This window comes from Danio rerio, chromosome 21 (genome assembly GCF_049306965.1).
Source record: "Danio rerio strain Tuebingen ecotype United States chromosome 21, GRCz12tu, whole genome shotgun sequence".
In the NCBI taxonomy this organism is placed as follows: domain Eukaryota; kingdom Metazoa; phylum Chordata; class Actinopteri; order Cypriniformes; family Danionidae; genus Danio; species Danio rerio.
In genome coordinates this window covers 37,855,657-37,870,082 of record NC_133196.1, presented here as the reverse complement: position 1 = coordinate 37,870,082, position 14,426 = coordinate 37,855,657, and the positions used below count along the sequence as shown (strand labels likewise).

The 14,426-nt window shown below is 38.3% G+C and overlaps 1 protein-coding gene across 2 annotated transcripts in view; it reads right to left on the bottom strand.

Moving 5' to 3' along the window:
- The window catches only part of trpc5b (transient receptor potential cation channel, subfamily C, member 5b), a 69,687-nt gene extending 56,675 nt beyond the window's left edge, over window positions 1-13,012 (bottom strand). For both annotated transcript variants that reach the window (XM_073935438.1, XM_073935439.1), the window contains exon 1: window positions 12,529-13,012. The gene's annotated coding sequence lies outside the window, so the exon portion shown is untranslated. The remainder of the gene's footprint in view (window positions 1-12,528) is intronic.
- Window positions 13,013-14,426: the final 1,414 nt, after the last annotated feature.

The following is a 14,426-nucleotide window of genomic DNA, read 5'->3' as shown; positions in this document are numbered from 1 at the left end:
GCAGCTGCATGCTCGTTGTACACGGCCCCCCAGCCAGTGCTGGAGGCATCTGTCATTACGACAACATGCCTGGATACTAGCCCTAGGGGAACTCCGTCCTGTAGAAAAACCAGATCCGTCCAGGGGCTGAGGGTGCAGAGACACAGCGGAGTGACGCGCACCCAGTGCGTGCCCGCGCGCCATGCCTGTCTGGGGACTCGATCGCAAAGCCAACGCCGAAGTGGTCTCATATGAAACAAACCGAGCGGCGTGACCACGGCTACGGATGCCATATGACCCAGGAGCCTCTGAAAACATTTCAGTGGGACCACTATCTTCCTGTGGAGCTCGTTTACACAGGAAAGCATCAGCCTGGCGTGCTCCTCGGAGAGGCGCGCAACCATAGCGACCAAATCCAGCTCCAGCCTGAGATAAGAGATCCTCTGCACAGGGCAAAGTTTTCTCTTCTCTTGGTTGACCTGAATACCCCAACTGGTCGAGGTGCCAAAGCACTTTGTCTCTGTGCATAATTGGCTGTTCGCGGAACGAGGCTATAATGAGCCAATCGTCACGATAGCTGAGTATGCGGATGCCCACAAGGTGCAGGAGTGCTAGGGTACCCTCCGCGAACTTGGTGAAAACCCGCGGAGACAGAGAGAGCCCGAAGGGGAGGACTTTGTATTGCCACGCTCGTCCTTCGAACGTAAACCGGAGAAAAGGGCGGTGCCGTGGAAGAAACGAGACGTGAAAACATGCGTCCTTCAGGTCTATGGCTGCAAACCAATCCTTTGGACGGATGCTCTAAATCAAACGTTTCTGCGTGAGCATTCTGAAAGGCATTTTGTATAAATGGCAGTTCAGTCTGCGCAAATTTAGGATTTGCCTTAACCCCCCGCTCTTTTTGGGCATGATAAATTACGAGCTGTAAAACTCGTACCTCATCTCGGCTGGAGGGGCCTGCTCGATTGCATCCTTCGCCAGGAGGACAGCAATCTCCTCTCGCAAGACAGGGGCGCTCTCGGGCATCACCCTTCGTGAAAAGAACACCCGTGAACTGGGGAGGGCGAATAGCGAACTGAATCGCATAGCTGAGTCTGACCTTCCGTATGAGCCACTACAACACGCTGAGCGGCGCTAACCACGCCAGCAGAGCACGCGCTAATGGCACCATCGGAGCAATCGCTGACGTGCCAGCGGAGGGGCAGCTCGGGATGGGAGTGCTCATCCCGGGAAGCAGAGCGTCCACTACACCACCTGCACACGTTATCATATGTCATTGTGATCTCTTACTTCATACACAAGAAAACAACATTAACATTATATCAGACACTTTAAAAAGCTCATTCCAAGCCATTGGACTTTTCTGACGGTATTCGAGTGCTATTGAGATCACAGATGTGAAGGTATGTTGTGGGACTAATGTACAGGACATATAATAATCTATTATAAATAGCAAAATGTGTAGTTTTTAAAAGATTTTTAAATAGTTTTTTAAAAAGCATGACATAAAACACGAACAAATTATAAATGTATTAAAACATATACTTGTTTGTTGTAAAAATGTGTAATAATGTCAAAAATGTGTTTATATCTTTCTGTGCAAAGCAATGCTGCTGTTGTAGATGGTGTATTCTGGAAAATTTTTGTACCCCTTGGTTTTGAGTATGGTCCTGAAAAATCAGTTTCAAGGGGTATCTTGCCCTTCCCTTTAGTTCTACGCCTTCAAGCTAAAGAGAATTGGGGCACCTTTACCCCGCACAAAACGAGGGGTAAGGGGAAGGGGAAGGGCTAAGGGGTAGAATTGGGATTGGGCATTAGTCTGCACTCACAGAGAAAAATCAAGGAAAGTGAATATCCAGTTGATCAGACTGACTACAGGAACTTAGCCGGGGAAAACTATGTTAGAGTCCAGCTTTCATTAGCATTAGCAGCACACCATTTGCTGTGAGGCTTAAAGGGTCTCCCCACTAAACACTCCCCTCTAAACAGAGCTGGACACGCCCACTTTTCTGACTTTTTCCAAAGTAGAGGTGTGAAAACACCCTGCTGAAACGAGGGGGTTTCATGGCCCTTTAAAGCCGTACTCACACTAGGTACAGTTGCCTCGAACCGGGCCAAAGCACCCTTGTCCCCCCTCCCGTCTCCCCCGATGGCCCGCACTCACACCACAAACGGGCCTCGGCATGCTTAAGTCATCGCTGCTGCGCTGTTCAGTGAGAACACTCAGTAGCACAGTGGAGATTTCTCTAGTTATATTGTTTCAGTCGTTTGATATGCTGTGACATGCAGTCAAATATTTAGCCAAACAGTCCTTAGGGATGCGGTGACACGCAGTCAGATATTTTGCCGAACAGATTCGCCACTTTTGACGCTCATAAACATGATTAATAAATCCATATGAAACAGTCCCTTAAAAGTCACGTCTCGCTTACAGTTTCGGGCTTTGGCGCGTTTTGCACTCAGACACAAGCGTACCGCACCAAAGCCCAAGTGAACCGCACTCAGGCCCACCTCTTCCAACCGGTCCAGGGCCGGCCAAGTGAACCTTGCTTGAGCCCGATTCAGCGCAATTACACTTCTCAAACGATCCGGGAAACGGGCCTGGGCACGGTACGGATGGCATAGTGTGAGTAGGCCCTTAGGCTCTGTGAGCCTATACACTTGCCTGCACACATACTGTAGCAAGTACTTTGCTAATGATTACATTTATGCTGTGCATGCTGCAGGCACTTTAGCTCACATTAATATATTGTGGGCTTATGACATGAATCCAGCTCTATATTGTTCTTACAATACTCTAGAAGTTTCTAGAAAACTGACAGTGTTGCATAACACAAAAATGGGCTGTCAAAAATGAATCGAAAGGTAGAAACGATCACAAAAATAACAATAGGACAGTGTGTATTAGGTAAAAGTGTCAGCTGGCCATAGCACTGGATGTGTTCGCAAACTACACATAGGGCAGACATTCAGTTAAAAAGACCAATTAGGCACAGGCAGCTATTTACTAGAGTGTGGGTGTAACTGCATTAACAGTTCCACAGCCTTTTTTTTCTGATCACAATTAACCCTACAGAGACAACCTGCATCGCTGATCAGTTAATTTTCACAGTTGCAACAGCATAAAATGACAGCAGACAAGAGATTTTTTCTGCCTTGTAAATCCAGAAAATCATTTTGTTCAGGTGACTTCTGCTGAAACGAGCTCTGTATACAGTTCTCACAATAGACCAGGGTCATTAGCCAGACTGATCTTTTTCAATAGATTTAAAATGCAGGTGTCAGGTGGATGGTTAAAATGTTTTATGTATGGAAAAACACATACACATGCAATAGAAAAAATTCTAAGTATATATACCTAGTAGCTAATATGATCATTTAAACCTGGGAGCCATATAGTAAGTTCATTCACTCACTTTCCTTTAGCTTAGTCTCTGATTTATCCTGGGTCGCTACAGTGGAATGAACCGTCATTTACTCTGGCAGTCGATGCCCTCTTATGCCGAGTTCAGACTGCATGATTTTAGCCCCGATTTTGTCTCGCCGACAGGGTTTGAGAAATCGCCCACAAATGCCTGAAATCACAGGCAAATCGGTGCTCATGCACATGAGTGACAACCACACAGTATGAACTATCAAAGACGCCATCTGAGAGAATCGCAGATGAGTCGCCGATGCCTGTAAGATTTTTGGCATGCTAAATATCTGGAGCTTTCGACGATTCAAATCATGGCGTGTTGAATGAGTTTTGACTGAAAATAACATCGGCGATCACCAACAGCCAATGAGAGAGCAGCATTTACTAGACTAGTGTATGTGTGTATCTGCGCAGGCCAGTGAGAGGCTGGGGGAGAAGTTAAAAGCCCTCCTTTTCAGTTAATTTGAACTCAAGAAATAAAGGAAAAACTAGTGTGAATTTGGCAGGAGTCTGTTTGATACGTCATGTGAGCAATATCACAAACCGAGTCATAAAAGAAAATTGCTAATTTCCTTTTAACCCAGGTGAGCAAACATGTACATTTTGTACCCTATTAAAGGCTTCTTACTCGTTATGTAGTTAATAACAAGAGATATAGTAAATGTTTTTGACTGTGAGACGTAGTTTGGACGAAGTTGTCGGCGATTCTTCCTATTGTAAGTCATGCAATTTAAATGCCCCTGCCGCCGATCCATCTTGCAGTGTAAACAAAGCAGCGACAAAACGCAAGCACAGATAGTCATGCAGTGTGAAAACATCTGTAACATGACTACTTTGAAAATCATGCGGTCTGAACTCGGCATTAGCTGCAATCCATCAGTAAGAGTACACTAACTCATGAACTCCCCAAGTGGTGGAAAACAGTCATAGACTCTCATATTCACACACAGACTTTCACACACACACACACACACACACACACACACACACACAATTTTACACTATGGCCAATTTAGTTTATAAGATTGATCTGTACTACATGTCTTTGGACTTTAGGGAAACTTGAACACCTGGAGGAAATCCAGGTAGAAATCCAAAGAGAAAGCAAACTCCGCACAAAAATGCCGCCTGCAGCTGGGACTCGAACCAGAGACATTTTTGCTCTAAGGCAACAGTGCTAACACTGAGCCTCCATGCTGCCTTAACATTATATATTTTTAGTTATTTAAAAATAAAATAATGTATTTTTTACATAAGCACAGCAATAGTTCAGTCAGGCCACATAGGCAAGTGCTGCCATCATCTAATGCGATCAGCTGACCATCTGCTCCTACCTTCGCTGTCTAGCAACTTACAATGACATCTTATTTGAGAACAGTCAGAATGACCACTATGAGTATTCCAGTAGTTACAAAATTCTGGTAGCTCCAGAGTTAAAGCTGAGATTCTGTGTAAGGACACCTGTAGGTCTCAGAGCAGGCTGTTTGCAAAATCACTTCTCCAAATTCAGGAAAATAAATGGCCCAATTGTTAGCCGCTTTGCTATCTGTTTACAAAAAGATGTAGGAATTAGAGCTGAAGATCTTTGCCCGAACCTGAAGGAACCCGATCGGAGCCAACGGGTTCGGGTGGGTTTTGGCTTAATTTCTATAATTTTAAACAAGCTTGGTTCAGGCACGGGCTTGCGTAGTAAATGAGTATTCATGTAAGGCATTTCAATTAGCACGAGAAAGTATTTAAATCGTTTGTTACAACATTTAAATCCATGCCTGCAAAGGTGAAACAAATGATGACGGAGAAATCAAAAAGAGCTAATTTTGACTGCGGTCAGCGCCAGTTTAAAAAGAAAGTTCATTCTAACAGCCAAGGCATTTCAGCAGTTGCTTATGCACTGTGTATTATGATAGAGCGCTAAACAGCGATGTACAGCAAGCTGACAGGGAAAATTAAATGGAAGTTCTTGGCTGGTGGAAAATGAACAAACAATCCTACCTAAAACTTGGAAAGAGAGCCAGACCAGTACAATGCAGGCCAGCCTGTAGCAGCAACAGTAAAAGGGTGTTCAGTGCTGCTCAGTGAGTGCAGGACTACACTAAAATCATTTACAATGGATTCAATAATGTTCCTCCACAAAAACACGAAGCTTAATCTTGGCGAGTAATGGGTTTTTAAATTATAAGTAAATATTAATTAAACCATAAATGCATAATGTAGACAGAGTCTATAGGCCATTGCATTTATTCTTTTAATTTTCATCTTCACTGTCGCCTTAAGGCCAGATTGTGAAGATAAATGGAGAAACAAATCCTGCAGAGCCTTTATCTTTATTTAGTTATTGCCTAAAAACCCTTCAAAATTTATTTTAATTTATTTGTTAGGAAAGACTTATTTTAATGGTGTCCTGGCCAATTTAAAGGCTAGGTGTATGTACCTAGGCTTATTTAGAGTGCCGAGATGTTACAATGTTACAGAGAACTTCTTTTTTGTCTTTGTTCCAACTTCCAAGTGGCCTATAGCCTAAGTTTTATTCATTCATTTTCTTGTCGGCTTAGTCCCTTTATTAATCTGGGGTCGCCACAACGGAATAATCCGCCAACTTATCCAGCAGGTTTTTACGCAGCGAATGCCCTTCCAGCCGCAACCCATCTCTGGGAAATAGCCTAAGTTTGTTAGAAATAAATTGTTAAAACATATAAATTACTCATTCTAGGAAAAAAAGGCAAAAGAGCTGTGTGCATATTTGAATAATGTCGGGCAATAAACGGGTTTGGGCTTTTTAAAAGCTGTCAATCAAAATGTACTTGATGGGCTCGGGGCTCATCGGGGCTAACTTTTATGGCCCGATTACACTTCTAGTAGGAACGAGACAAAGTTTATAGTTTTCTTAGAGGTGGGCACATTGAAATAATTTGCTTAATGGCACACAATTCAATTGGATCAAATTATAGCACATTTTAAGACTTATGACAGCTTATAACAGTTTTCTGGGCTGACACACACACACGGCAGAAACCTAACTATACAAAAAAAATCAACTAAGTGAAAGTTACATATGATGTAACCTTTAAGCATTATAAGTAAAAAAAAAAAAAATTTATGAATAACTTATTACTGTCACAATCACCAGTGATCTAACTACCATAGATCGCTGGTAAACATTCACATTCACACAAACTACAAATCTGCCATCTGATGGACTACAGATTCAGTCATGCAACACACACACACACTAACTCCAAGCTGAAGCTGCTCAATGACTGATTCCTGGACTATAACGATAGCACACCGACATACATTGTTGCTGAGTCTTGTATCATGTATGTGAACTTTACGACGTGTGTTCCTTTGCCTTGTTTGCCGTGTTTGACCTTGCTGTGTTTTGTTTATTTACATTGCATGCTGCCTGCCTTCTGACCATTTGCCTGCTATTTTGACTACGACTCTGGATTGCCCATACACATCTGTTTGTTCCTGTATTTACCTCTGCTTGCTTGACCATCCTGTACAATAAAGACCTGCATGAGGATCCTCACTCCATTGTCCAGCATCACTGTCACATTACAATAACATTCTTTGTCAAATGTAGAATTATTTGTTGTTGGTGAAGGTTATGATTTATTGCCAATGTACAAATGTGGAAATTCTGCTATTACAATATCTATATTACATGTTCTGTATGACTTTCCAGTATACATACAGTATACACTAGAAAAAATAATATTTCTGTCATTAGACAATAATTTATTGACCAGTTTGAAAACTACACAATTTCTTTAAATGCAAGTCAAATTGTTCCTAGATGATCATGTGTTTAATGTGCACTTCTATGACAACTGGAAGGCAGATAATCCACAAAAAATCATAGTGAGTAATGGCTACCACAGACTGCATTGAGAACGTATAAAGACTGGAGGCAGATTGCTGGGGTTATGAAGGAGATTGCAGTCATCGAAGAATGTCACTGGAGATTTGCTAGCCAAACATCCAAGGGAAGTAAAGTGGGTAAAAAAACATACAGTTAAAGTCAAATTATTAGCCCCCCTGTTTATTTTTTCCCCAATTTCTGTTTAACGGAGAGAAGATTTTTTAACACAATTCTAAACATAATAGTTTTAATAACTTATCCCTAATAATTGATTAAATTTATCTTCGCCAAGATGACAGTAAATAATATTTGACTAGATATTTTTCAAGACACTTCTATACAGCTTAAAGTGACATTGAAAGGCTTAGTTAGATTAATTAGGTTGACTAGGCAGATTAAGGTAATTAGGCAAGTTATTGTGTAATGATGGTTTGTTCTTTGTACTATCGAAAAATATATAGCTTAAAAGGGTTAATAATATTGAACTTAAAATGTGTTTTTTTATTATTATTATTATTTAGCCGAAGCAAAATAACAAAATAAATAAGACTTTCTCCAGAAGAAAAAATATCAGACATTCTTTGAAAATTTCCTTGCTCTGTTAAACATAATTTGGGAAATATTTAAAAAGAAAAAAGAAATTCAAAGGGGGCTAATAATTCTGACTTCATGGTAATTGAAGTCAAGTTTGGTGCAAAGCAAATTTATCTGTGTTAAATTCTATGTGTTAAAGCATTTCAGAGTAAAGTGTTGACATTATAGAGTTATATTTTGATAAATGAACACAGTTAGAGTTCGAAGCTGATTTTTATTCAGTGTCAAATCATTAAGTTACAGCTAACCAACACTTGCAGGTGTTATTGCAAACATCCAGGAATAAATTTGACCAAAATCTAAATGGAACATCAAAGTCATGCCATTTTTAAGATATTTTAAAGTGTTGTTAATTTGTAAAAAAAAAATTTTAAAAAAAGTGTACATTTTCTATTGCTGGCTGTCGTTTGTTAATATGCTTTGTTGATAAAATAATTGTATTTGTATATTTTTTATATCATTCTTGGAGAATTGTCTTGTGTAAGTTGTTTTAAATATAAATCATGAGTATTGTAATTTTTGCTAGGTAGACTAGAGTTAAAAAATTCAAAGTTCATTCAGTTAAAGTGTTGAATTTTCTATCTTTACACTAGAGTAAGGGAACGATCAACTCCCAGAAGTGTAGATCAGAGTTATTGTTTAACTCAATACAGTGCAGTGGCGTTGCGAGAGTGATCTTTTGCAATATGTTGCACTTAAATAAAAATATAAGTATTTATAATATATAATATATAAGTATATATAATGGTGTATATTACAGTGTAAATATAGTATAGTGCTGTACAAGTAACTCTCTTAACAGTGTTGTTTTCACTCATTCTGAGTTGATTTTAACTCCGTTAGAGTTGAAGCAACACTGCTATTTTTGCAGTTACTGCCGTTGGATCACTGCAATAGACTCCTCACTGGCATTCCCAAAAAGACAGTCAGACAGTTGCAGCTCATCCAGAACGCTGCTGCCAGGATTCTGACCAGAACCAGAAAATGACAGCACATTACACCTTTCCTCAGGTCTTTACACTGGCTCCCAGTTACATTCAAAACTGATTTTAAAGTATTATTACTTGTCTATAAATCACTAAATAACCTAGGACCTCGATACATTACAGATATGATCACTGGATACAAACCTAACAGATCACTCAGATCTTTAGGTCAAATAAATTCCAAGCATTCAGTTAAAGCAGGGTAAATCTGCCTTCAGCTACTGTGCTCCCTGCTGCTGGAATCAGCTTCCAGAAATGATCAGATGTGCTCCAACATTAGGCACATTCAAAATAAGGCTTAAAACACATCTGTTTAGCTGTGCCTTTACCCAATGAGCACTCTACTATATCTGACAGATTAAACTATTATATGTCTTTCGTTTCTTTTTCTTTCTTTTAAAACCTGTTTGACACATTTTAATGTTTTATCTGTTTTAATAATTTTTATTCGTTGTTGTTTTTATTTTCTTACACTTGTTTCTTTTATTCATGTTTATGTAAAGTACTTTGAATTACCACTGTGTATGAAATGTGCTAAATAAAAAAAACATTCCTTGCCTTGCAAGGAAATATGTTTACTCATTCTGAGTTGATTTTAACTCTATTAGAGTTTAAATAACACTGCAATTTTTGCAGTGTGGGCTGTGCTTTTATGTAGTTTTATTTTAGATTATAATCCTGATGAGATATAGGTGCAGTAATTTAGCAATCAGCTGAGAAAAAGCTTTATATTAGTATCACACTGACCCAGTGAGTCTGAAACAATATCTTCAAACTCCCATTTCCAGTCCAATGATATTGTGGCCTATTTTATGTCTTTTTAAAGCACACAGTGATGACAGTAATGATCCAATTATCAAGCACACTTTGGGTGATAATTGTATGTTTAAATCACTCTGTTGTTGTGTTACAGTTTCACTTTTATGTGGAATTCATATTTAAAATTGAACCAGCAGGAAAATAGCATAAAGGATGAATTCGAAACATGTTGACCTATATAGTGTTATCTAATAAGATAATTGTGAAACAACCTTAAAATATCATGTTATTTACACATAGATTGAGCTGAGCATAAAACATGCAAACACACATCAGAAATACATCAAAGCACACCTGAGACCATCAGTGTATTGCGCTTGTGAAATACTGTAGTGATTCTGTCACTTGTTTCCTAATCTTGTTCAATGACTCTTTTTTTATTACACAGGGAAGGGCAGCATTTATGATACATGTATTTCAAATGCGTATTTCAAATACAATGTAGCATTTTGTAATTTGTAAGGGTAATGAAAATGGCTTAACATATTGTATCTAAATACTTTATTGTCTTTTAATTTTGTAGTTAGGAAATAATGTACAATACTTTGTAAAAGATCTATATGATGACATCATAAAAATGCAACCCCTCATTGGTGCTTTCTCTGTACGTTGCCTAAGCTTGAGTTCAAAACAGAAATATTGAAGGTGGATAACGCTTGAAGTATTGAAGGAAATCATGCATCACATATACAGTTGGTCAAAATTATTAGTCCCCTTTGATTTTTTTTCTTTTTTAAATATTTTCCAAATAATGTTTAACAGAGCAAGGAAATTTTCACAGCATGTCTGATAATATTTTCTCTTCTGGAGAAAGTCTTATTTGCTTTATTTCAGGCTAGAATAAAAGCAGATATAATTTGTTAAACACCATTTTAAGGACAAAAGTATTAGCCCCTTTAAGCAAAATTTTTTTCCCAATAGTCAACAGAACAAACCATCGTTATACAATAAATTGCCTAATTGCCCTAAACTGCCTAGTTAACCTAATTAACCTTGTTAAGCCTATAAATGTCACTTTAAGCTGAATAGAAGTGTCTTAAAAATATCTAAAAATATTATTTACGGTCATCATGGCAAAGATAAAAGAAATCAGTTATTAGAAATTAGTTATTAAAACTATGTTTAGAAATGTGTTAAAAAAACTCTCTCTCACAGTGAGTAATAGCTACCACAGACTGCATTGAGAACATATAAAGACTGGAGGCAGATTGCTGGGGTTATAAAGGAGATTGCAGTAACCTAAGAATGTCACTGGAGATTTACAAGCCAAACATCCAAGGTAAGTAAAGTGGGTAAAAAAACATACAGTTAAAGTCAAATTATTAGCCCCCCTGTTTATTTTTTCCCCAATTTATGTTTAACGGAGAGAAGATTTTTTAACACAATTCTAAACATAAGAGTTTTAATAACTTATTCCTAATAACTGATTTAATTTATCTTCGCCAAGATGACAGTAAATAATATTTGACTAGATATTTTTCAAGACACTTCTATACAGCTTAAAATTACATTTAAAGGCTTAGTTAGGTTAATTAGGTTGATAATATTTTTTCTTCTGGAAAAAGTTCAATTTGCTTTATTTCGCTAGAATAAAAGCAGATATAATTTTTTAAACACCATATTAGTAACAAAAGTATTAGCCCCTTTAAGCTAAATTTTTTCCCGATAGTCAACAGAGCAAACCATCATTATACAATACCATTATACAATAAGTTGCCTAATTGCCCTAAACTGCCTAGTTAATCTAATTAACCTAGTTAAGCCTTTAAATGTCACTTTAAGCTGAATAGAAGTGTCTTAAAAATATCTAAAAATATTATTTACGGTCATCATGGCAAAGATAAAAGAAATCAGTTATTAGAAATTAGTTATTAAAACTATGTTTAGAAATGTGTTAAAAAACTCTTTCTCTCCGTTAAACAGAAATTGGGAAAAAATAGACAGGGGGGGCTAATAATTCTGACTTCAACTGTAAATCCTACAGTGGCAATGCCTACAATTCATAACAGGCTGTTTAAAATGCCAGCAGTAGATGTCAAAGTGGGACCATATACTGTATGAATCACAAATATTTTATAATACAGCACTTCAGTCTTTACTCAGGTTTTACAGCGTCAGCAGGACATACTGTATATTCATTTGCCTTTCCTTATTTTGTTTTTGAAGAATTTAACAATGAGCTGAAAGTTTAGAATCATATTTACTTTATATTTTTACAAGCTACATGTGCTTACCATAGTTACTTATTATAAGCCAAAATGTATTCTGCTGCCTTTCAATTTCTATTTAACATTCCCATTTAATGTTATGAAGGAGGAAATGCAACATGAATATTCTCAGCTAATTTAACAGCTAATACTAATTAGAGTTTAGTCCATGAAATAGTGTAGCTAGGCCTGTATCCTCTTAATTATATCAATAGCAAGTCTTGGGGAAACATGGTACTGCTTCTCGAGGACAAGCCATTGAGCATTGATGGGAAAGATTCATTATAATCTTAACCTGTTGACAGTCACAAACAGCCATCACCATACTTGAATATGTTTGTGTGCTTCAAGAACATATTTTTTAGGCATTTAAAAGATTAGATTATAGATTGCTATAGGAAGATTCAGACTCAGTAAAGAATCCTTAGTGAAATTCTTAGTAAAGAATACATAAATAAAAATAATTACTGTTGATTTTATTAAACAGCTATTATTTGGTGCTGTGCACTGTTTTTTAGTCTTGCATCTTTCTGTCATCAACCCTGTTCAATGTCCCAGGAAACATACAAATGTATTTCATTTTGATATATTTTAATCTGCTCCCATTGACAACACTATACAAAACATTCTACACATTCAAAATGAGTAAAGTCCACTCACCTGGTGTTAACTGGCTTACATACTTCCTTTCTTCTATCTCATTTCATGAAAATATCTTTAAGTCTGCTGGCAGCATGCCTGCTTGTTTGCTCCAGAGGAGAACCATTGAGCAGTATTATGTCCACCTCAGGGATTCCATTGATGGGTCACAGTAAAAAAGGCTCTGGTGTGCGGTTCCCAGCTGTTCATTTTGATCTGGGTTCAGCCCACCCTGACGGAAGAGCTGAATTCAACCCCACATCTCACCAGGTAAAAAGGCGAAAAAAAAGAACTAATCGATCTTGAAAAGGAGAGCAAGATTATTTACATAATTCCAGGTTTTCGATGTCTCTGTGGCCATCAAGGTTCACAGACAGCTTGCTGGTGGTGTTAGGGTACAGGGGCTTGTTATCCGTTTTCCTCGGTTGTCATGGTTGCCAGATAGAGTGTAGCTTTTCCTGCCCCTGCTCTACCTCTGTCTGTCTCTATGATGCTCTGGCTGTCTGTTCTCTCTCCTGTTGTTTTTCCTTCTCAACCTTACTCCATCCCTCCCTACCTCCCTCTCTCCCTCCCTCTGTCTCTCACACTGCATCCCCCAATTCGCTTTTCCATTCTCTCTCCCCTCCTCTTCTTCCTAGGCTGCTGTTTTATCAAATCCTGCCTGTCTGTTTCTTTGTCGAAGAACTACAAGCATATTGAATTTTTCTCTTGACATTGCGCTGATTTATGTTTCTCTCCTGAGCATTCTTAGGAATGTAGGAATCTAGGATTGACAAGATGAGTTCAGGTGCTTGGTTGGCGACAGCTCAGCCCACTGGAAAACCAGACATGCATGTGTGGTGGTTTAGCGCTGCTGTGCTTTAGCTCAGCATAATCAGCACACACATATACAGATGTGTGAACATCAGTCGACTACACATTTCCCTAGTCAAAAATGACAGCCTCAAAACACAGACCCACATCCAATCTCTGACCATCTGAAGACAGGATTTTATTATAAAGTACAAATATCTGATTAAACAAAGTTGGCAATAACGAAATTGACTTGCTTGAGACTTGATGGCTAAGACTTGAAGATTACTTGTTACTCACACAAATGTAACTTAGGCAGAATCTCTACCTCTTCTACCCCTTTGCCCTTCCCCTTACCCCTCGTTTTGCGCATACCCGTGAAGGGATAGGGGTGTCCCAATTCTCTTTAGCTTGAAGGTGTAGGTCTAAGGGGAAGGATTAGATACCCCTACGAACAAAGATTTTTCAGGACCACACTCGAAACCAAGGGGTAAGAAAATTTCCCAGAATAAACCAGCTACAACGACTGGATAGCTTCACCTGGAAGTAAGCCACAAATTAGCATTTTTTTTAAAATTATTACACATTTTTACAGCAAACAAGCAAATGTTTTAATATATATTTATAACCATGTTTGTGTTTTACTGTCATTCTTTTAAAATAATCGCTAAAATAAAAACAGCTAAATTTAGCTATTTCTATAAACCCTAATAATAACTCCCAGGGTGCGTTTCCGAAAACCATTGTTTGCCAAGTAAGGTCACAAGTTGTGTCATTACAAACATAGTTTGTTAATTTCATTATCGATGCTGTAAAAAGTCCCTTATGAAACTGAAAAAAGTCACATCAGTCTTTTAACGGGAGAGTTTAGTGGCTGAACAACACGTCTGTACATACATTCCATTTGTAACATCAACATCTGCATCAGCTCTGCGTGAATCTAAAAAATAGTTTTAAAACAGAACATTACCTGTCTAAATGAAATATTTCAGCCATGGTGTCGTCCTTCCTCCAGCGTGCAAAAGTAATTACAATATTGATTCAGGAGTTTAAAAAGTTTCAATTCAGCATATGATTTTGCCGCGACGCCCCATATTGGTCTTGTGTGCACATGTCGTTAACGCGAG